The sequence below is a fragment of the Pan paniscus genome, chromosome 15 (assembly GCF_029289425.2).
Source record: "Pan paniscus chromosome 15, NHGRI_mPanPan1-v2.0_pri, whole genome shotgun sequence".
NCBI classification, from domain to species: domain Eukaryota; kingdom Metazoa; phylum Chordata; class Mammalia; order Primates; family Hominidae; genus Pan; species Pan paniscus.
In genome coordinates this window covers 49,183,649-49,208,094 of record NC_073264.2, presented here as the reverse complement: position 1 = coordinate 49,208,094, position 24,446 = coordinate 49,183,649, and positions in this window count along the sequence as shown.

Below are 24,446 nucleotides of genomic sequence, written 5' to 3'. Positions count from 1 at the left end.
ACAAAAGAAAATACAATTTCTATTTTTCAAGAATGGGAGAGCATTTAAATAACCTGGTAGGAGAAAAAGAGGAAGTAAGAACAATGGCAGCACTCTGGTGATCTTATTGTACCAGATGCCTAGAAAAAAATGCAGAGCTCAGAAGTGATCTAAGTTCCTAGAATTTAATATGTGAATTAAGCAATGTAATTCTTTATTAAATAAAATTACACCCAACATTGTTAGGGTTTTAAAAAGTATTTTATATATATAAATATATATACAATCTCATTGAAACTGACTTGCCATGCATAATACAATTTCAAGAAAACTTTCCAAACCTCTCTTTTCAAAGTGATTTAATTTGTTATTTATACTGTAAATTTTAGTAAGCAATTTCCCTTTATTGAAAATATCTCCAAAGCAAATTTTAATTACATTGCTTCCATTTTGTTCTTTTATACAATCACAATGAAAATTATTTGTCTTCATAAACGAATTAATCCTCAATGAACTAGAAATAATAAATTAGCCAAACACCTTAATCTAAATGAGTCTGGCCAAAGAGGTATAGATGTTGAACACTTGTTTATACATGTGTTTATTTACTCAACATAACTTTGCACTATGAAATTATTAAAAACTGCATTTTAGAGGTTTTTAAATGAAATTCAGTGTTATATAAAGATCAGAATGATGCCCTGAAGGCTCACTGCTTTCCCTTTCCTTGATTATCAAGGAGCTGCCACAGCAAACCTGAGTTAGCTCAAAGTAAAACAATTTGGCAGAAGCACTGAGTTTCAGAAGTTCCCCTTCTTTAACAAGTCCCTTTTCTAGATCAAGGAGATCCCAGTCTCCCAGATGTCTTCTGCCCTGCTTTCTTTATAAATATGCAGTTTTATGTGGATTCAGTTCCTCTTCTGAAGCTTTCTCTGTGGTTCAACTGGTTCAGCAATACTCAGTTGAAGTATATCTCTCTGTGTTACAATGGAACAGTGGGGAAATATGTGCACTGTGGGTTTTGTTTTGTTTTGCTGCTTTTAAATTTCTTCCAATAAGCAATAACTTACCTTTACGTGACTTGGTTTCAGTAGCTCCCCTTGTATATGAAACAGAACTATGGAATGTACACTTGATTTCGATGCACCATCTCCCGCCTCCCTGCCAAATTATTGGATGTAACAAAATACTAAAAATATAAATTTTCAACAATATTTTTTGCTAAGGCCAAAAAAAAAACTTAGCCTTTTTTGCATAGAAACTTCGTTCAACCCACAGAACTTAACCCACAGAACTCGCTTTATTGAGGGCAGAGATATTCGTATTACAAAAAGCATTTGATTTCATAGACAAATATGACACCTAAATTAGGGGGAGTTACTAGTGTGGTAGCAATGATCTGGTCTTCAAATTAATATGTAAAAATATCTTGTAAATAAGTTTTAGAGTAATAAAATGCTACTCCATATGTTAAATTGAAGACAGTTGTTTTTTGCCCAAGAAGTTAGTATTCAGTATGACTTCCAACTCAGTAGAATAATCTATTTAAGTATATTGCTGTAAATAAATATTTTATATAAATTTGTTAAGAAAATATAATTTTTAAAGTATTTGGCAATTATTCATACTTTTCCAAATGTGACTTAGATTAATTATTACCAAGGACATAATGAGATTAACTAATACTTTTTAAAAATATGATTTCCATTTACCTCTTAATAGAAGCTATTCTATTCCAGCTATTATGTGGAATTTGATGCAAATTACAAACTGTTATATATGTAGTAGAAATAATTATTTTTCCTAAGCAATTGTGAATTTTTGAAATAAGTATTATTTTGAAAGGATTCTTTTTCCCTAATCAGCATACGGAGGGATGAGAGGAAGAAAGAGATGAGATTTAAAGCTGTATTTATTGAGCAGAATTTTGAAGGAAGAATAAGAGTTATATAGAGAGCGGGGAAATATGGTCTATACACTAAAGACAGTAAGACCACAATAAGCTCTATACCTTTAGAAAACAAAAGTATAATTTGAGACATCAGTGATACAGTTTGGATATTTGTCCCTGCCCAAATCTCATGTAGAAATGCAATCCCCCATATCAAAGGTGGGACTGGATGGGAGGTGTTTGGTTCATGGAGGCAGATGCTGCATGGCTTGGTGCTGTCCTCGCAGTAGTGAGTTCTCAGGAGATCTGGCTGTTTAAGGTATGAAATACCTCCTCCCACTCCCTCTTGCTTCCATTCTCCCCGTGTGAGATGCATGCTCCGCCTTCTGCCATGAGTAAAATCTCCCTGAGGCCCCTCCAGATACTGAGCAGATGCTGGTGCCATGTTTCTTGTACAGCCTGCAGAACCATGAGCCAATTAAACCTCTTTTCTTTAAAAATTACCCCGTCTCAGTTATTTCTTTACAGCAATGCAAGAATGGCCTAACACACATAGTATGTTGCACTATGAGGAGTAGTCATGGTGAAAGTAATGTTGATTAAAGTGAGATGTCGAATAGCCATATACTGTTTCATATACATAGATTTATCTACTGGAATGCAGAGATTGTGGGTTTTTTTCCTTTAGTCAATGCCTAGAAAATAGTTATTGTGGTTGAATAATACTTTGAAGCATAGATTTTTAAAAAATTAAATAAGTATACGTGAAAGAATGGCATGAATATATTTAATTTTGGAGAGGATCATGCAAAGGGAAATAATAAGGAGAACCAGAAAAGATACAGGTTACCAACAGATCTAGGTCAGGGCAGGCTTCAGGCCCTGCTGGAGGTACCAAATGGTGGTGGTTATATGAACAGATTTATATTGCCTAATATAATGGCAAAGTGTCCAGCAGATGTGCAGGAAAACACTTTTAAAAAACTTTTTTAAGATACCTGTTTAAAAGCATCAGAAATATTCGAAGCAATATTCAATAAAAGGGACTACTTCTGAAATGTGAGAATTACAAATTGGTACACTGATTGTCAGCATCTATTTCCTCCCTGGAGATATTTTCTATTTCTGGTGAGGGCAAATTGATGAGAGTCTAGGCTTTGTCTGGACAGAAGGCTCCAGCTGGGGGCCAGCAGGACCAGGAGAATTTTTAGTGGTTTTATAGAGCTGGAGTAACAGAATTGGCACATACAATCACTTTACACCTCAAGATATTTATCAAATTCCTATGCTACAGAGCACAGGAGGTCAAAGGGCTAACATTACAATCTCAGGAAATTAGACCATCGTTTTCTAGTGCTGAAGAGAAAAGATTAGAGGTTAGGTTCTTCCAGGGAGAGGCATCCTGGTGAACACATAAAATGAATGCCTTGACATTCTCTATAAGCAAAGGAACAATGTAGTGGTAGATTAGTTCTCACCAAAACAAATCCCCAGCCTTGCCTCAGCTTCATACCTGATTGAGTTAACCTAATCAGCTTTCTCCTTACAAAGGAAAGAGCAGACTCTTGCTGGAGAAAGATAGCATGATATACAACAATGCTTCCCAGCATTCAATCAAGAATTACCAGGCATGTGAAGAGACAGTATCATATGGTAGATAAACAAGAGAAAAACTGACAGTAGAAACAACACAAATTTGACCATCTATTAGAGTCATCAGACAAGATTTAGAAGAAAATAGAGTAGAATATGAAGCAGAAAAACACTAATTTCATCAATATTACTTATAGACAAAAGAATAAAATATTTCATAACTTGGAGTATAATATTTCATGTGGAACTTAAAAATTTGATTTAAAAATAAATCAGAAATAGTACAGACAATATTAGTGAGCTAAAAAATAGATCAATGCATCATATATAAACAGATCCACAGAAAGGACAAAAATGAAAAATGTGATAAGGGTGTAAAGACTTGTCATGTGGTTTTGAAATGTTCATACATATGTGTGATTGAGCTCCCAGAAAGAGAGGAGAGAATGAGATAGAAGTAATATTTAAAGGGATAATGAACAAGGCTTTTCCACAATGGAAGAAAGATACCAACCTATGGATTTTAAAAGTCTCTATGAACTCAAGGAAAAATAAACACAAAAGTGGCTTAAATCTTGAATCAGAAAAATTAGCAATGTAAATAGACTAAATATTCCAAATAAGGGCTAAGGTGATGGAAATTGATTAAAACAAACTAGTAAACAAAAATAAAATGCAATTGCCTTTTCCATAAATGTATGAAGACAAAGAAAGACCAAAAGTAGAATTATGAAAAAATTCATGCCAACAAGCATTGAGCAGAATGGTTCAGTTGCTATATAAATATCAGACAAATAAAATTGGAAGTAAAAAATTATAAGTAATGGTAAATAGGGACATTTCCTAAGAATAAAGAGTTCATGCAACAGCAACACATATAGTAATTGCAATTCTGCATAGAAGTTAAGCCATTATATGCATAATGCAGTATATGCAGATTTGCAATTACTATATGTGTTGCTGTTGCATGAACTCTTTATCCTCAGGAAATGTAGTAAAATAGAAATAGTCAACTTCATAAATATATTCAACACAATAAATAATAGAATAAATGAATAACACTCATGTAAAGATTTAGGAAATTTAAACAACATGATTAAAAACTTGATCTAATTTATACCACACCCCAAATGGAGAATACAGAATTTACATTCTTTTCAAATGCACAAAATTGAAGATAAGCTGGTTTGTAAACCACACATCAACAAAAATGAAGGGACTAAATTATATCAGAATTGTTTCTTTGACCACAGGAAAATATTTCCTAGCCCTTCCTATTTTATTTCCATCATGTAAAGAACTTGGTAATCATCATTCCTGTGTTTAAAACGAGAAAAGTTCAAACAAACTAATTTTTTCAAACCTATCACAGAACTACAGTTGTGAGGCCAACTGGTACAGCAAAACCTGGAGGAACAGGTAAAAACAGAAAGACACCGCAGCCAAGATCCACTTACCCAGGAAAGAAGCCCTTGTAGCCATAAACTAAAATGTTAATTATGATGTATTCCTACTGATGATGGCTGAGTGTAAGACTATAGAGTGAGAGACACAAAGTTTTGGGGGTTTCAGTCTTAGGGGAGCCACCAGGATCCCATGCCTTTCCTCAATGAACCCTATCTGGTTCTCACAATAAAGATCCAAGAAAGATCGCCTCCTATCTCTGGCAGGAGGTGGGAAAGAGTAACCATTGTAAAATATCTCCACAACCTTCCCCATAATGAAGGTCTAATCTCCAGGAAAGAGGACTTTGCCCAGAGAACAGTTCTGAGAAAATTACTTTATACCACAGCTCTTTCCAGCCTTGCTATCTCACCTGTGGAGGTGAGGGGATGAATGTGGGGAGGAAAAGGAAGCAGAGGAGGAGGAAAAATATAATCAGCAGGAATCAGGGATTCCAGGAACTGTATTTGGAATACTACAGCCAGATTAGGGAGTAAGAGACAGGGAATGCACAAGCCACACCACTGGAGAAACATTTGTGAAAAGTTATATTGCAGTCTTGACAATGCACCACAATGTTTAAATTTTATTGTTTGAAGTAGGACCCCAGTTCTTTGTCTCACCACAGAGAAAATTAAAGAGCATGGACACAGGGGTGAGGATGGAGTGAAAATTTAATAGATGAAAGAAGAAAGCTCTCTGCAGTGAAGACAAAAAAAAGGGTTGCCATTCTACAGTTGCATACAAAGGCTTTTATAAACAGGTTAGTAGAGAGGAATGTTTCATTTACATAAGGCATAAAAAACTGGTTAGGGTTAAGTGGTTCATTTGCATAAGGTGCGAAATTCTGAGAGCTCCTCCCTGTCCTTTTAGTGTGCATGCAGATTCTTTTTTTTTTTTAGGTTGACTTTATTGATAATTTATAAGAGCTCTTTATATGGTCTGGAGACATATCCCTTATTAGATACATAATTTGCAGATATTTTCTCTCATTCTGTGGGTTCTTTTTTTTATTTTACTTTAAGTTCTAGGGTACATGTGCACAACGTGCAGGTTTGTTACATATGTATACATGTGCCATGTTGGTGTGCTGCACCCGTTAACTCATCATTTACATTAGGTATATCTCCTAATGCTATCCCTCCCCCTCCCTCCACCCCCCGGCAGGCCCCAGTGTGTGATGTTCCCCACCCTGTGTCCATGTGTTCTCATTGTTCATTTCCCACCTATGAATGAGAACATGCGGTGTTTGGTTTCCTGTCCTTGCGACAGTTTGCTCAGAATAATGGTTTCCAGCTTCATCCATGTCACTATAAAGGACATGAACTCATCCTTTTTTATGGCTGCATAAATCAATTCAAGATGGATTGAAGACTTAAATGTTAGACCTAAAACCATAAAAACCCTAGAAGAAAACCTAGGCAATACCATTCAGGCCATAGGCATGGGCAAGGACTTCGTGTGCATGCAGATTCTTAGCCTAAGTTACTCCATGTTGCTTAATTTCCCTTATTGTGCATGTTTTAGGGGGTGCAGTTCTCCACTGTGGATGGACGGATGTTCCTGGTTCTGTGCAACTCCCCTTGTCTGTGACCCTTGTTAGTTACACAAAAGGCATTTTTATGGTGGACCTAGCCCCTTTATCTTTGCTTGCAGCTTAGTCTTTCAAGCTGTTCCTTTGTTAAAAAAGGAATTCGACCAAGGACTTGCTGTAGCTCTCTGCCTAACTGGTTCCTTTTTCTCTCGTCTCTTAGTTGCAGCCCTGAGACACAAGCCAATCAGAGACTGAGACTTCATCAGACGATTCTAGAAAGCCCCTCTTCCCTCACACCTTATCACCAAACCACCAAGAACCACACCAATAGCTGAACAGAGAATGATAGGGCTGCAAGATGCAGACACTGTCTGAGGAGGAGCACTCAGGGAGGGCCAAGATAAGGAGGGCAGATGGAAAGAAAGACATTAGATGAATTTGAAACCTCTGGTATCTGTGGCTGGAATAAATATTAAATACAGCCCAAATCCTCATCAAAATAATATAAATCCTCACACTAAAGATCTATATATCTCAGTTTCCTATTACCTCATATAACATACTCAACTTTCAACTAAAAATTACAAGGTACGCCACAGGCAAGAAAAAGCACAGCCTGAAGAGACAAGGCAATCAACAAAGCCAACTCTCATAGGACACTAATTTTGAAATTATCAGATAGAAAATTTAAAACAAATATGATTAATATATTAAGGGCTCTGTATTCATAAGGGATCTCCAGAGAAACAGAACAAATAGGATATGTATGTATGTATGTATGTATGGGAAGAGACAGAGAAATTTTAAGAAATCAGCTCATGCAACTGTGGAGGTGCAAGACCAAAATATGCAGTAATAGACAGCAGGCTGGAGATCTAGAGAAGAGTCAAGAACAAACTCCAAAGGCCACCTGGTGTCAAGATTCCTTCTTGTTCAGGGGAAGTCAGTCTTTGTTCTGTGAAGGCCTTTAGCTGATTGGATGAGGCCTACCGACATTATGAAGGATAATCTGCTTTACTCAAAGTCTACTGACTTAAATGTTAATCTCATCCTAAAAACGCTTTCACAGAACATCCAGAAAAAGGTTTGACCAAATATCTGAGCCACATGGACCAGGCTAGCTGATATAAAATTAACCATCGCATGTCCGCCCCTTGTCAATGTGCCACCCATACTCATCTCCTTACATCATGCTTAATCTACAAATAAAAAAAGAGCAAATTCATACTTTCACCTAACATGATACAACTATCCTGCCTACAACAAAAAGTGCTCTAAGTCTTTCCCTGGAAAATGATGCAAAGTCCATAACAACATTTAATCTTTTCCTTTATAGCCTATAATTTAAATGCAATGTAAAGTTATAAAGCCTATAACTTAAATGCAATGTAAATATATGTACAATATTCAAATACATGATGTACAGTCAATACATTTTATGTTACATAATAAGAGGATAAAGGTGGGTAGAAAACAAAGATATTGCTGCACACATATGCAACAAAATCCTTTTAATTAAATTTTAAAAATTCATGTAAGTTACAGCTCTAGTTTCTGTAACTGGTCATCTGATTGTTAGCCTTTATTTATAACTATCTCCTTCCACCCATTCCATATTTCCCTTTGCCCTCAGTATTCATCACGGTTTATTAACTGGTGGGGTGACCCAAACTAGGCAAATTCTTAAAGGGTTTGGACCACCAGTAGTCCTGTCTGAACTGCATTGTAGTATTTCATTAAATTTAATCACAGGGTGCTATGGTTTGAATGTCTCCTCCAAAACTCATGTTGAAATGTAATATCATTGTAACAGTTTTAAGAGGTGAGAACTTTAAGAGGTGACTAGGACATGAGGGCTCCACCTTCATGTTTGGATTTAATGCTTTAATAAAAGAGTTTTCAGGTGTGGTCTCTGTCATCCTCTCTTTGCCCTTCCACCATGTGATGCCTTCTGCCATGTGAGAGCAGAGCAAGAAGGCCCTCATAGACACCAGTACCTTGATACTGAACTTCCCAGCCTCTAGAACTGTGAGAAATAAATTTCTGTCCTTTACAAATTACCCAGTCTGTGATGTTCTGTTATAGCAGCACAAAACCGACTAAAACACAAGGACTGGAAATACTAAGAGACCCTCTAAGGGGGTGAAGCCTAACTTCCTATTCCATATTGTAGATGACAGGTAGTGATTTCCTGTAAAAGCATATAGTATAGAAAGAGGAGAAAAAAGGAGTACTTTACAGAGAGGAAACCTGACAAACACTACATCAACCAGGTGATCAAGTTTAACATCAACAGTGATGCAATGAGAAATGTACATTATCTCTATGGTTTTCCTCCCCAAAACCCATAATCCCAGTGTAATCATCAGAAAAACATCTAACAAATCCCAAATAAAGGATCTCCTACGAAATACCACCCATTATTCTTAAAATAGTCAAGGTGATCAAAATCACAGAAAGTCTAACAAACTGTCACAAACTGTAGGAGAATAATGAAACCTAACAACGAAATGTAATAAACTATCCTGAAAGAGATTCTGAACAGAAAATGCCACATAGGTAAATATCAAGGAAATCTGAGTAAAATGTACACTTTAGTTGATAATACTTTTTCAAAATCATATTACAAGATTTGTCATGAAAAACAGAGAAAACCCAAGTTACCAAAAGATGAATAAAACAGATAGCATAACTAAAGGTATTATAAATATTTAAAACATAATAAGAGGAATTGTTTATAATTATATGCCAATATATTTGCCAATTTTGATGAAATTAACAAATTCTTGAAATGGTACAATTTACCAAACCTGACCAAAAGACATAAAAACTCTGATTAAGACAAACTTTATTGAGTAAATTGAATCAGTTAATAAAATATGTTCTTAAAAAATTTCAGGATCTTACAATCCCCACATGGAAAGGTAGAAGGGCAGCCATGGAACATAGTTGTGTCAGGAATTTGGTTAAATATTTTCACTCAAAAGCTTTTTCTATATTAAGGAATTAAACCAACAGACTAATGCATCATGAGTTGCCTGTTCATGTCTTATTGTTTGTTTCAAAGTACAAGTATTAAAAGACATTTTTAACAAACATCTATTCAAATTATTACTAGTAAGTAAAATTAAGGAGATACTTAAAAATAGAGTAAGTAGAAAAGGTGGGGTTATATTTATTCCCTCAACTCTTACTGAGACTCTAACATGCAGACCACATCCCAATTCAAATACTTAAAAAAAATTATAATGAATTGAGCTAATCATCAGCATTCCCATTTGGAGAGAGCTCTTGTATCCAGATCACATCATCAATCTTTAATTGGCCTGTCCTTAACCAATATGCCTATATCTCAATCCTACCTTGTTCAATGATCTTGGTCATTGGCTGTATCTTATAACTAATATACCCATATCTGCAGGGACTCACATTACAGAAAACATTTGTTTAGCTTGTTCCTTCAGAAAATCAGGGCTACTGGCAGGAGAATTTTTCATGAAGGAAAGCCATGTGCAAGTAAGGCACTAAAATTGATAAATCCTATAAAAATTTACAACACATAAAAGGAAATGAAAAGTCCACATAATCAATAAGCTCACAATCTAGTGAGGGAAAAGACACAAGCATATTCTGTAAGAGAAGACGACTACCTAAAGTTGCCTTATAGCTGCTCATCACTTACAGTTCAGAAGAACTTCTTTTCCTTGAATTCTAACGCATGCAGTTTAAATAACTTTCAGAGACATTTATTTAGCATAATAATGGGATTTAGCAGAAGCATTTTTTGATAGCTCTAATTTTTAAATACCATTGGGAAAACAGAAGAAAAGCAAAAATCTCAGTACAACTTAAGTAGATAAAAATACCTGCTTGTACTTATTATGTGACAAATGTCGTTTTAAGTACTTGATAAATATTGACTCAGGTAACTTTTATAAAAACCTATTAAGTGTGTCATATTATTCATGCCCAATTTTACAGATGTGTATACCCAGGGACATAGAGGTTAAGTAAATTGGCCAATTTCATATAGCTACTGACAGAGTAACAATTTGAACCAGGTCACGTGGTTCCAGATCCCAAGTTTTTAAGCTATTTTAAGCTTCTATTCATGCAACAAACGAAATGTGGAATAATTCAAGGCTTTCCATTATACAAGAGCCTATCGTATATGTATTAGTTGATCTTGGGCTAGTCACATTAATAACAGCCTTTCTCATTACAAAGAGTAACTGTAAGGCATGAAAAGTGATAGTGTTACAGAAACCAAAGGGTGCTAGTGAGAGAATCCCACTACAGAATAAAAGCAAGCAAGCACAAGCATCAGAATGATGTAAACACGGAACCTGGGAATGTACAATGAAGGGCCTCCTTGGCTTGGTAGGAAGTTACTGCACTATGGTGAAGCTCAAAATTAAAAGCCTGGCTTACATCAAAGAAGTCAAGAAGCATGCTTCATCCTGTGTGTAAAGCAGGCAGCTGGCTAAATAATTCATTTCAGAAATATTTATATTCCAAATATTTGAGAAGCTCTGATTCCAGAATAGTTCTAAAGTGAGATCCTACTAAAAGGAAGGGCACTGAGTAGGTAGGACTGATAGTACATGGCTTTACCAGAGGTTTCTAAACACTGTACCCTTTGGGGAAATGCCAGGACCATTCATTCATAGGCCTTTATCCTTCAGAAGTATCATAATAAGATTATAAAATAAACATTGTATTTTGCCCTTATTAATTGTTGTCTAAACACATATTCTTTTCTATAATTCAAGACAACACAGGATACTTAATAGGTATCTATACTAACAAACGTTCATGAACAAAGCTTGAAAGTACTGAAAGGTCAGTAGATATCTTTATATAAAACAATCCAAGACAAGTTGAATGGCAAGTCCACTATAAATGACTTTGTTATAAATATATTAAAAAAAGAGAAGATGTATGTAATAAAAAATAATAGCTGAAATCATGTTTTGTGCTCATCATTATTAAAACTATTTCAGAAAGTTTCAGATATTTTAATTAAAAACTATTCTACAAGGATGAAAGTTTATGCTGTGTTGCTAAATGAAATTTAGTAAGAAAAGGATTTTGTTTTGTTTTTGATACAGGGTCTTACTCTGTTGCCCAGGATGGAGGGCAGTGGCACAAACATGGCTCACTGTAGCCTTGACCTCCTGGGCTCCAGAACTTCCCCCCACCTCAGCCTCCTGAGTAGCTGGGACCACAGTCTCACACCACCATACCCAGCTAATTTCTTTCTTTCTTTCTTTTTTCTTTCTTTCGTTCTTTCTTTCATTCATTCTTTCATTCTTTCTCTCTCTCTCCTTCTTTTCTTTCTTCTTTCTTTTTCTTTCTCTCTCTCATTCCTTCCTTCTTTCTTTCGTTTCTTTCTTTTTCTTTCTTCTTTCTTTCTCTTTCTCTCTCTCATTCCTTCCTTCTTTCTTTCATTTCTTTCTTTTTCTTTCTTCTTTCTTTCTTTTTTCTTTCTTTCTTTCCTTTCTCTCTCTCTCCTTCCTTCTTTCTTTCTTTTCTCTTTCTTTCTTTCTTCTCTTGTCTTTCTTTCTCTTTCTTTGTCTTTCTCTCTCCTTCCTTCCTTCCTTCCTTTCTTTCTTTCTTTCTTTCTTTTCTTTCTTTCTCTCCTTTTCTTTCTTTCTTGCTTGCTTGCTTGTTTTCTTAGGAAAGGTTCTTAAATAATTTCAACAAATTATTTCCTTCACTGTCTCCCACTCTGAGCCCTTCAGGGACGCCTTGTTTTTTATCTTTCTAGCTGCACGATCATAAGTGATCGCAGCCTCTGAAGCTTGCTTGTCATGCCTTCATACTCCTCTCATGGGTCTACAGCCTAGAGCAATAGAGTGGATTGAATGTGCCCACCATGTTAAAACTTATTTTCTTGATTCCTAAAGGAACAGAATTTTCTTCTGGATTTATTATTTTATCTATTTTTAACTAACCACCTTGTAATCTACTGTTACAAAGGACACTCAAACCATGTTTGATGATTTATGCTAATTCTTCAAGGGTTTTTTTTGGGTTTGCTTTGATTTGGGTTTTCTGGTTGTTTGTTTGTTTTTATTTCTTGTTTTTTAAACCTGTGTAGTGAATTCACAGAAGATTTTATGTTAAACCGTTACCAACATTAAAACATTTATATTTACTTTGTACACAGTTTTGGTAGAGATTTTATATTCATCCAGTGTTTGGTTAAAAGAGTAACACCAGAAAATATAGTCTCATCTGTTCTGTGAAAATTAAAATGTTTAGGTGGCATAGGCTGAAACAGACGCATTTCAAATTTTATTCAAAGATAAGGAGACTAAAAAGAAGGAAGGAAAAAATTTTAGTGATTATTGGTTGAAATACTGGTTAACAAAAGGACTGAAAGATTTACAACCTAATTTTAATTTATTACATTTTAGTCTTCATAGTGTTCTTAGGTACAAGTACGATATTTAGAAAAGCAGATTCTTCTTTGAAGGTATCATGGGGCAGCACTAATACATAGATATGTAGATAGCAAGAACCACAAAGTTTCAGACATGAAAGGTTCCGTTAGAGAACATCCTAGCCCACACCTGATTTTACAGATAACAAAACTATAGTACAAATAACCTAGGTAATTTGTAGAAAGTTATTATTCCATAAATAAGTTTACCTAAAAGTAAAATAAAGAAGTCATATTAGACATATTTCTAATATGGATATTATCTATTATCCAGGATATGATACACTCACTCAAAACAAAACAAAACCCAACACAAAACTTAAGGCAAAACAGACACACATGTTATTTCCAGAATCATGTGGATAACTATTTCAATCATCATTTTTATCTTTTACAGGTATAATAAATACCATAGTATTATAGCAAGTTTTAACACTTGGGAAAATACAGAGTTTATTAATGTATTTCGCAGACATAAGAACACCTTACTTTTATAATTTGCATGTTAAGCAAGACCTGAGGCGTGCCTAAATCTTTCATCAACAATTAAGGTGAAGTAGGTTAATATTTTCCCAGTACTATTTTAGATTCCTTCTCTCCGAGCTATGTACTAACAGCGATTCATCAATATGCTTTTCTTTTTCTTTTTATACATAATAGTTAAAAATTCAACACCAATTTGTCTGTAAGATGACTGTTATTGCCCTTAAGCTATGCCTCTGTTTTGCTTTTTTAAAGTTATTTTAAAATATATTCTTGGCAACATTTTCATTTCCCTGGGATATAGCTTAGGTAAGCTTTATTAAACATTAATGAGTCATAATCATACACACAAACACATATATATATATATAATTTTAAATATGTGCTGTGGAAAAATCTTATCTAATAAATGACTATTAAATAATAAATTTTAATAAATATATATTTTAAATAATAACTATTTGATAAATATAAGCAAATAAAGTAGTTGTGTATCCATTTATACTATCTTTCATAAAGTAATTGAATTTTTCAGATTCCCTAAAGCAGTGCTTCTCACAGTTTTATAGATTGTGGCATGCAGAGAAAATCACTAAAATTCTTTATCCTGGCTGCAGGAATTGTCTATATGTGGTTTCTCTGCTCACCACAACCTACACACATGCACAACACTGGGGCTGTCTAAGGACAGAATCACCCAGCCTGGCACTGCCTCCATTCAGTGGCTAAGCAGTCCACCAGGAGATCTGGGCATTACCCTGCCATTTTGGTAGCCCCAAGCATGAGTGTGCGACACCAGGGGCCTAACAACTGGCCCAGAATACCTGCTACCGGTGCCTAAGTATGCTGAGTATGCTGTCAAGGAGCCTGGGGATCTTCACACCCAGCCACAACTGCTGGCATATGTGAACTTCTCCTGGGTGACTGAGGATGGGGCAACCAGCCTGCAACTACTACTACGGCCAGCATCTACCTGCATGTACCAACTGGGACTCACTCACCCTCCTCATTTTAGCTGTAATTAACATAAGTGTGTGCCTCTTGGAAGCCCAAGGATAATGCCACCACTGCCATTGTCTATGCCACACATGCTGCTATAGATTCCAAGGAATGATCAACCTACTTGGCCCACTGAAGCCACTGCCAGTACTCAAATAAGCCACCTGGAGGCTCAAGAATTAGGGCACATAGACCTGCTAACACCAGTGATCACGTCTGATGTCCACTGGTTCAAGGACAGGAACACAGTCTACTGCAGGTACAACTGGGGCCCAAGGACTAGCCTACCTGGCATCCCCATCTCCAGCAAAGCCTCACCGCAGCTTCCACTAAGAACTGCAGCTTAAGTCACTGAGACATTTACAAACACTACTGATATTGTTTAAAGACAAAGAAATCATGCAGAGACTACAGTTCTACACACACCAAAAATCAAAGCTAAAGTACCTTACCCAGCCAACACCATAGATACATCGACAGGAAAAAGTTTTCCCCTATAAAACCCAATCCAAAAAATTGGAAAAAAAGTGACTGTTACACCAAATGTGCAGATGTCAATGTAAGGACACAAGAAACATGAAAAAGCAAAAAAAAAATATAATACCACCAAAGGAACACAATAATTATTCAATAACAGATTCCAATAAAAATGTATAAAATGCCTGAAGAAAAAAATAATAATGTTAAGCTCAGAAAGATACAAGTGAACACAGATAAAGAAAGCAAATAAATCAGAAAAACAGTTCAGGATATAAATAAGAAATTCACTAAAGAGATAGATATTATTAAAAAGAAACAAACTGAATTGTAATTGAATAATTCCATGAATGAGATTTAAAAATACAATTGAGAGCTTCAACAATGAACTATATCAAGCAGAAGAAAAATCTCAGAATTTAAACATGTCTTTTGAAATAACCCAGCCATACCAAAATAAATAAATAAATAAATAAACAAACAAACAAATAGAAAAGACTAAAAAAGAAAAAAAAACCTGTGTGACATATGGGACAATATGAAGTGACCAAATATTCAAGATTTTCATGTTCTAGAAGGTGAGGAGAAGGTCAAAGGCATATAAAACCTATTTAATGAAATATTAGCAAAAAACTTTCCAAGTCTAGAATAGAGTTATGCATTCAGATACAGGAAGACCAAGAATCCTAAGTAGATATAATCCAAAAACTTCTTCTCCAAGTCACATGTATTAGTCAGGGTTCTCTAGAGAAACAGAATTAATGGAATATATATAGGAGAGTTTATTAAGTATTAATTCACATGATCACAAGGTCCCACAATAGGCCAACTGCAGGCTGAGGAACAAAAAGAGCCAGTCTGAGTTCCAAAACTGAAGAACTTGGAGTCCAATATTCGAGGGCAGGAAGCATCCAGCACAGGAGAAAGATATAGGCTGGGAGGTGAGGTCAGTCTCACTTTTCACATTTTCCTGCCTGCTTATATTCTAGCAGCACTGGCAACTATGATTAGATTGTGCCCAACCATGTTAAGGGTGGGTGTGTCTTTCCCAGCCCACTGACTCAAATGTTACTGTCCCTTGGTAACACCCTTACTGATGCACCCAGGATCAATATTTTGAATCCTTCAATCCAATCAAGTTGACACTCAGTATTAACCATCACAGCACATTAGAGTAAAACTGTCAAGTCATAGAAAAAGAATTCTAAAATCAGCAAGAGAAAAAGGTCTAGTCACATGTAAGATAATTTAATCAATCTAAAAGTAGATTTCTTAGCAGCAAAATTATAGGCTAGGGGAGAATGGAATGATATATCCAAAGTGCTGAAAGAAAAAAAAAAACTGCCAGTCAAAAATACTATACCCAACAAAGTTATCCTTCACAAATGAAGGAGAAAAAGTTTTTCCCAGACCAGGAAAAAACTGAAGGATTTCACCCAATAGATCAGCCCTACCAGAAATACTTAAGGCAGTCCTACACCTGGAAGCAAAAGAAGGCTATCACTATCTACCATTATGAAAACACATAAAAGCATAAAACTTAGTAGTAGAACAAACACACAAATGAGGAAAAGACTAAAATGTTACCCCTACAGGAAACCACCAAACTCCAAGGCAAACAATAAGAGAGAAAGATATGAACATGAGATACATGAAACAATCAGAAAACAATTAACAAAAAGATGAAAATAAGTCATCACATATCAATAATAACCTTGAGTGTAAATGAATTAAATTTTCCACTTAAAGATTAGATTGGCTGGATGGATTAAAAAAATATGAACTAACTCTGTGCTACCTACTAGAGGCTCCTATCACTTCTAAAAACACATATAGCCATAAAGTAAAGAGATGTAAAAAGATATTTCATTCAAAAAGAAACTGAAAGCAAGCAGAAACAGCTATACTTATGTTAGATAAACAGTCTTTAAGTAGAAAACAATAAATAGGCACAAAGATGGTCATTATATAATGATAAAAAGATTGATTTAGCAAAAGGATATAACAATTCTAAGTATCTATGCACCCAAAACCAGAGCCACAAAATACATAAAGCAAATATTATTAGATCAAAAAGGAGATACACTCTTCATTAGAGTAATTGTTGGGGACTTTCATACCCCACTCTCAGCATTATACTGATTATCTAGATAAAAAAATCAACAAAGAAACATTGGATTTAAGCTGGACTTTAGACCAAACAGACCAAACAGACATTCACAAAATGTATCCAACAGGTGCAGAATACACATCGCTTTCATCGGCACAGTAAAAATTACCCAAAATAGCCCACATAATAAGGCACAAAACAAGTCTCATCAAAATTTTAAATACTGATTTCATATCAATTATCTTTTCAGACCACAATAGAATAAAACTAGAAATCAACAATAAATGGAACTTTGGAAACTGTACAAATACATGGAAATTACACAACATGCTCCTAAATAACCACTGGGTCAAGAAAGAAATAAAAAAAATTTTTGAAACGAATGAATATCAAAACACAACATGCCAAAACCCATGGGATTCAGTAAAGGTAGTAATAAAAGGGAGACTTATAGCAATAAACATCTACATCACAAAAGTAGAAAGATTCCAAATAAACTAATTGTTCATTTCAAGGAACTAGAAAAGCAGAACAAACCAAACCCAAAATTGGTAGAAGAAAACAAATAATAAAAATCAGAGCAGAACTAAAAAAAGCATTTAGAATAAAAAACAATAAAAAAGATCAATAAAACAGAAAGTTGGTTTGTTGAAAATATAAAGAAAATCAATAAACCATTAACTAGTCTAACAAAAAAAGAGAGAGAGAGAAGAACAAAATAAACAAAACCAGAAACAAACAAACTAAAAAAATGAGACATTACAATGAATAGTACAGAAATACAAAGATCACCAGAAACTCCTAGAGAAAAACGAATAAATTCCTGGACACATACAATCAATCAAATTTGAATCAGGAAGAAATAGAAAACCTGAAAAGAGTAATAAGATTGAAGAGATTGAATCAAAAGTCTCCCAATGAAGAAAATTAGGACTGAATAGCTTCACTGCTGAATTCCACCAAATTTTCAATGAAGAACTATCACCAATTATCCTCAAATAATTCCAAAAAAAATTGAAGAGGAGGGAATTCTCCCTAACAAATTCTGCACAATCAGCATAACCCTGATATCAGAACCAGACAAACACACACACACACACACACAACTACAGACCAATATCCCTGACAAACATGGAGGGGAAAATCCTCAACAAAATAGCAAACCTAATCTAACAGCACATTTAAAAAAAATACATCATGATCAAGTGAGATTTATCTTGGGAATGCAAGAATGGTTCAATATACACAAATCAATAATGTAATATGTTACATCAACAGAATGAAGAACTAAAACAATCTGATCATCATAATAGATGCAGAGAAAACATTTGATAAAATTTAGCATCCCTTCATTTTAAAAACTCTCAACAAGCTAAGCATAGAAGGAGCATACTTCAACATAATAAAGGCCCTACGTGACAAATCCACAGATAACATCACATTGTATGGAGAAAAACTGAAAGCCAGGTGGGGGCGGGGCCAACTGGAAGCAGAGGTGATCAAGGCTCCCATAGAAAAGAACCAAAACAGCGTGGGAATCCTGCACAGGCAACTGAGGTATCCAAGTTCTGTCATCAGGACTGACTAGGCAGCTGGCATGACCTACAGAGAGGAAGGAAGAGCAGTGTGGTGCGGCAGCCCACCTGAGAGCCACACCCCCAGCCAAGGGAGGTAGTGACTGAGCATACTACCCAGTCTGGGAAACTGTGCTTTTTCCACGGAAATGTGCAACCCATGGTTCGGAATATCCCACTCATGATCCTACACCACCGGCGCCTTGGATCCCAGCCATGGAGCTGCACAGATTCTCAACAGCTACTTAGCTGGAATCTGCCTAAGCCTGCCAAGTTCCCGAGGGGAGAGGCAGCAAGCACTGCTTCTGCTTGCTGTTTAGGCTGTCTCCGCTCCTTGTGGGAGGGGCGGCAGCCATCACTTACAGCTCCAGGGGCGTGCTTTTCCCCTGCTGGAGTCAGGGAGGTGAGACGCTTGGTCCTAAGAGGTATTCCCCACAGCCTAGCACACTGGCTGTAGCAGATGGCAGCCAGACTGCCTCTTTAGGACAGATCCTGAACCATCCCTCCTCATTGGGTGGGGCCTCCCTGCAGGAACTCCAACAACTCCAGCCAGGGCTCAGGGACAGAACTCTGATCTCCCTGGGCCTGAGCCCCTAGTGGGTGGGGGGCCCATAGCCTCCGAAGACTAGCAAACTCTTCCCTCCTGCTAGCTCTGAGGAATCTGGGCAGTGCAGAAAAGTGGGTTTTCCCCCAGTTCAGCACTCCCCCCTCCACAAAGGAACAGGCAAAGTGCTTCATTAAACAGATTCTGCTTCCTGTGCCACCCAACTGGGTGAGAGTCCCCAACAGGGGTCGTCAGACACCCAAAGAGGAGCATTCCTACTGGCATCAGGTCGGTGCCCCTTGGGGTCAGAGATCCTAGAGGAAGGAACAGGCACCCATCTTTGCTGTTCTCCAGCCTCCTGGAGTGACATCTCCAGGCATGGGAAAGAACCAGATGAATAGGACCTGAAGTGAACCCCCAGCAAACCACCGCAGCCTTGCAGAAGAGGGACCTGACTATTGAAAGAAAAACAAACAAACAGAAAGCAACAACGACAGCATCAACAAAAACAGTTCCCACAGAAACCTCATTCAAGGGTGAACAGCCTCAAAGATCAAAACTAGATGAACTCATGAAGATGAGAAAGAATCAACAACAACAACAAAACTGAAAACTCAAAAGGCCAGAGTGCCTCTTCTCCTCTGAAAGATCACAACACCTCTCCAGCAATGACACAGAATTGGATGGAGGATGAGATGGACAAATTGACAGAAGTAGGCTTCAGAAGATGGGTAATAACAAACTTCACTGAGGTAAAGGAGCATGTTTTAACCCAACGAAAAGAATCTAAGATCATGATAAAAGGTTACAGGAGCTGATAACTAGAATAACTCATTTAGACAGGAACATAAATGATCTGATGGAGCTGAGAAACACAGTACAAGAACTTCGTGAAGCATACACAAGTATCAACAGCCAAATCGATCAAGTGGAAAAAAGAATATCAGAGTGAAGACTATCTTGCTGAAATAAGGCAGGCAGGCAAATTAGAGGAAAAAAGAATGAAAATAAATGAACAAAACATCCGAGAACTATGGGACTATGTAAAAAGACAGAACTTATGACTGACTGGAGTACCCGAAAGAGATGGGGAGAACGGAACCAAGTAGGAAAACACAATTCACGATGTTATCCAGGAAACTTCCCAAACCTAGAAAGACAGTCCAACATTCAAATTCAGGAAATACAGAGAATACCACTAAGATACTCCAAAAGAAGATCAACCCCAAGACACATAATCATCAGATTCTCCAAGGTCAAAATGAACGAAGAAATGCTAAGGGTAGCCAGAGAGAAGGGCCAGGTCACCTATAAAGAGAAGTCCATAAGACTAACAGCAGATCTCTCAGCAGGAACCCTAAGAGCCAGAATAGAGTGAGGGTCAATATTCAACATTCTTACAGAAAAGAATTTTCAACCAAGAATTTCATATTTGGCCAAACTAAGCTTCATAAGTGAAGGATAAATAATTTTTTTTTCAGACAAGCAAATGCTGAGGGAATTCATCATCACCAGGTCTGCCTTGCAAGAGCTCCTGAAGGAAGCACTAAATGTGGAAAGGAAAAACCGGTACCAGCCACTGCAAAAACACACCATAATATCAAGACCAATGACACGATGAAGAAACTACATCAACTAGTATGCAAAATAACCAGCTAGCATCATGATGACAGGATCAAATATACACATAACAATATTAACCTTAAATGTAAATGGGCTAAATGCCACAATAAAAAGACACAGACAGGAAAATTGGAGTGTCAAGACCCATCAGTGTGCTATATTCAAGAGACCCGTCTTATATGCGAAGTCACATATAGGTGCAAAGAAAAGGGTTAAAGGTAAATTTACCAAACAAATGGACTACAGAAAAAAGCAGGGGTTGCAATCCTAGTCTCTGACAAAACAGACTTTAAACCAAAAAAGATCCAAAAAGACAAAGAGGGACATTACATAATTGTAAAGGGTTCAATTCAACAAGAAGAGCCAACTTTCCTAAATATGTATGCACCCAATACAGGAGAACCCAGATTCATAAAACAAGTTCTTAGAGACCTACAGAGACTTAGACTCCCACACAATAATAGTGGGAGACTTTAACATCCCACTGTCAATGTTAGACAGATCAATGAGACAGAAAATTAAAACAAATATTCAGGACTTGAACTCAGCTCTGAATCAAGTGAATCTAATAGATATCTACAGAACTCAACACCCCAAATCAACAAAATACACATTCTTCTAAGTGCCAAATAACACTTACTCTAAAATTACCCACATAATTGGAAGTAAAGCACTCCTCAGCAAATGCAAAATAACTGAAATCATAACAGTCTCTCAGATCACAGTGCATCAAATTACAACTCAAGATTAAGAAATTCTCTCAAAACCACAGAACTACGTGGAAATTGAACAACCTGTTCCTGAGTGACTCCTGGGTAAATAACAAAATTGAGGCAGAAATCAAGACGTTCTTTGAAACCAAGAAGAACAAAGAGACAACATACCAAAATCTCTGGGATGCAGCTAAAGGCAGTGTTAAGAGGGAAATTTATACCACTAAATGCCCACATCAGAAAGCTAAAAAGATCTCAAATCAACATCTTAACATCACAATTAAAAGAACTAGAGGAGCAAGAGCAAACAAATCCAAAAGCTAGCAGAAGACAAGAAATAACTAAGATCAGAGCAGAACTGAAGGAAATAGAGACACACAAACCCTCTGAAAAATTAATGAACCTAGGAGAAGGTTTATTGAAAAAATTAACAAAATAGATAGACCACTAGCTAGACTAATAAAGTAGAAAAGAGAGAAGAATCAAATGGACACAATAAAAAATGATAAAGGGGTTATTATCACTGACCCCACAGAAATACAATCTACCATCAGAGAATATTATAAACACCTCTATGCAAATAGACTAGGAAATATAGAAGAAATGGATAAATTCCTGGACACATACAGCCTCCCAGGACTAAACCAGGAAGAAGTTGAATCCCTGACTAGACCAATACTAGATTCTGAAATTGAGGCTACCGACAAAAAAAGCCCAGGACCAGACAGATTCACAGCTGAATTCTACCAGAGAAACAAAGAGGAGATGGTAGCACTCCTTATAAAAATATTCCAAACAAGTGAAAAGAAGGGACTTCTCCCTAACTGATTTTATGAGGCCCGCATCATCCGGATACCAAAACCTGGCAGAGACACAACCAAAAAAGAAAACTTCAGGCCAATATCCCTGATGTACATCGACGAGAAAATCCTCAACAAAATACTGGCAAACTAAATCCAGCAACACATCCAAAAGCTTATCCACCACAAAAAAAGTCAGCTTTATACCAGGGATGCAAGCTGGTTCAACATATACAAATCAATAAATGTAATCCACCATATAAAAAGAACCAATGACAAAAACCACATGACTATCTCAATAGATGCAGAAAAGACATTCAATAAAATTCAACATCACTTCATGTTAAAAACTCTCAATAAACTAGGTATTGATGAAACATATCTCCAAATAATAAGAGCTATTTGTGACAAGTCTGCAATCAATATAATACTGAATGGTCAAAAGCTGGGAGCATTCCCTTTGGAAACTGGCACAAGACAAGGATGTCCTCTCTCTCCACTCCTATTCAACATTGTATTGGAAGTTCTGGCCAGGGGGAGCAGGCAAAAGAAAAAAAGTAAAGTGTATTCAAGTAGGAAGAGAGGAAGTCAAATTGTTTCTGTTTCCAGATGACATGATCCTACATTTAGAAAACCCTATTGTCTCAGCCCGAAAACTCTTTAAGCTGATAAGCAACTCAGCAAAATCTCAGGATACAAAATCAATGTGCAAAAATCACAAGCATTCCTGTACACCAACAATAGACAAGCAGAGAGTCAAATCGTGAATGAACTCCCATTTGCAATTGCTACAAAGAGAATAAACTACTTAGGAATACAGCTAACAAGGGATGTGAAGGACCTTCAAGGAATACGACAAACCACTGCTCAAGAAAATAAGAGAAGACACAAACAAATGGATAAACATTCCATCCACATGGATAGGAAGACTCAATATTGTGAAAATAGTCATAATGGCCAAAGTAATTTATAGAGTCAATACTATTCCCATCGAGCTACCATTGACATTCTTCACAAAATTAGAAAAAAACTACTTTAAAATTCATGTGGAACCAAAAAAAAGAGCCCATATAGCCAAGACAATCCTAAGCAAAAAGAACAAAGCTGGAGGCATCATGCTACCTGACTTCAAACTATACTACAAGGCTACAGTAACAAAAACAGCATGGTACTGGTACCTAAACAGATATATAGACAAATGAAACAGAATGGAGACCTCAGAAATATCACCACACATCTACAATAATCTGATCTTCAATAAAACTGACAAAAACAAGCAATGGGGAAAGGATTCCCTATTTAATAAATAGTGCCGGGAAAACTGGCTAGCCATAGGCCATACGTTAAAACTGGATCCCTTCCTTAAACCTTATACAAAAATAAACTCATGATGGATTAAAGACTTAAACGTAAAACCCAAAACTATAAAAACAATAGAAGAAAACCTAGGCAATACCATTCAGGACATAGGCACGGGCGAAGATTTTATTATGAAATTGCCAAAAGCAATTAGAACAAAGCTAAAATTGACAAATGGAATCTAATTAAACTAAAAAGCAAAAGAAACTACTATCAGAGTGAACAGGCAATCTACAAAATGAGAGAATATGTTTGCTATTTACCCATCTGACGAAGGTCTAATATCCAGAATCTGCAAGGAACTTAAATAAATTTACAAGAAAAAAACAACCCCATCAAAAAGTCGGCAAAGGACGTGAACAGACACTTCTCAAAAGAAGACATTTATGCAGCCAACACACATATTAAAAAAAAAAACCTCAACATCACTGATCATTAAATAAATGCAAATCAAAACCACAATAAGATATCATCTCATGCCAGTTCAGAATGGTGATTATTAAAAAGTCAAGAAACAACAGATGCCTGTGAGGCTGTGGGGAAATAGGAACGTTTTTACACTGTTGGAGGAAATGTAAATTAGTTCAACCATTGTGGAATACAGTGTGGCAATTCCTCAAGGATCTAGAAACAGAACTACCATTTGACCCAGTAAAGGACATGAACATAAAATACACAGAGAATGCCCAAATTTCCTATATATAAAGGATATGAATAGGTACCAAACACAATTGCTACGAAACTTCATACACATTAGATTGGCAATTATTTAAGTCTTACAATACAAAATTTTCGCAAGTTGTAGAACCATGGGAATTTTTATACAATACTCTAGTAAGTATAAATTTGCATAACCACTTATGAGTGTAATTTTGA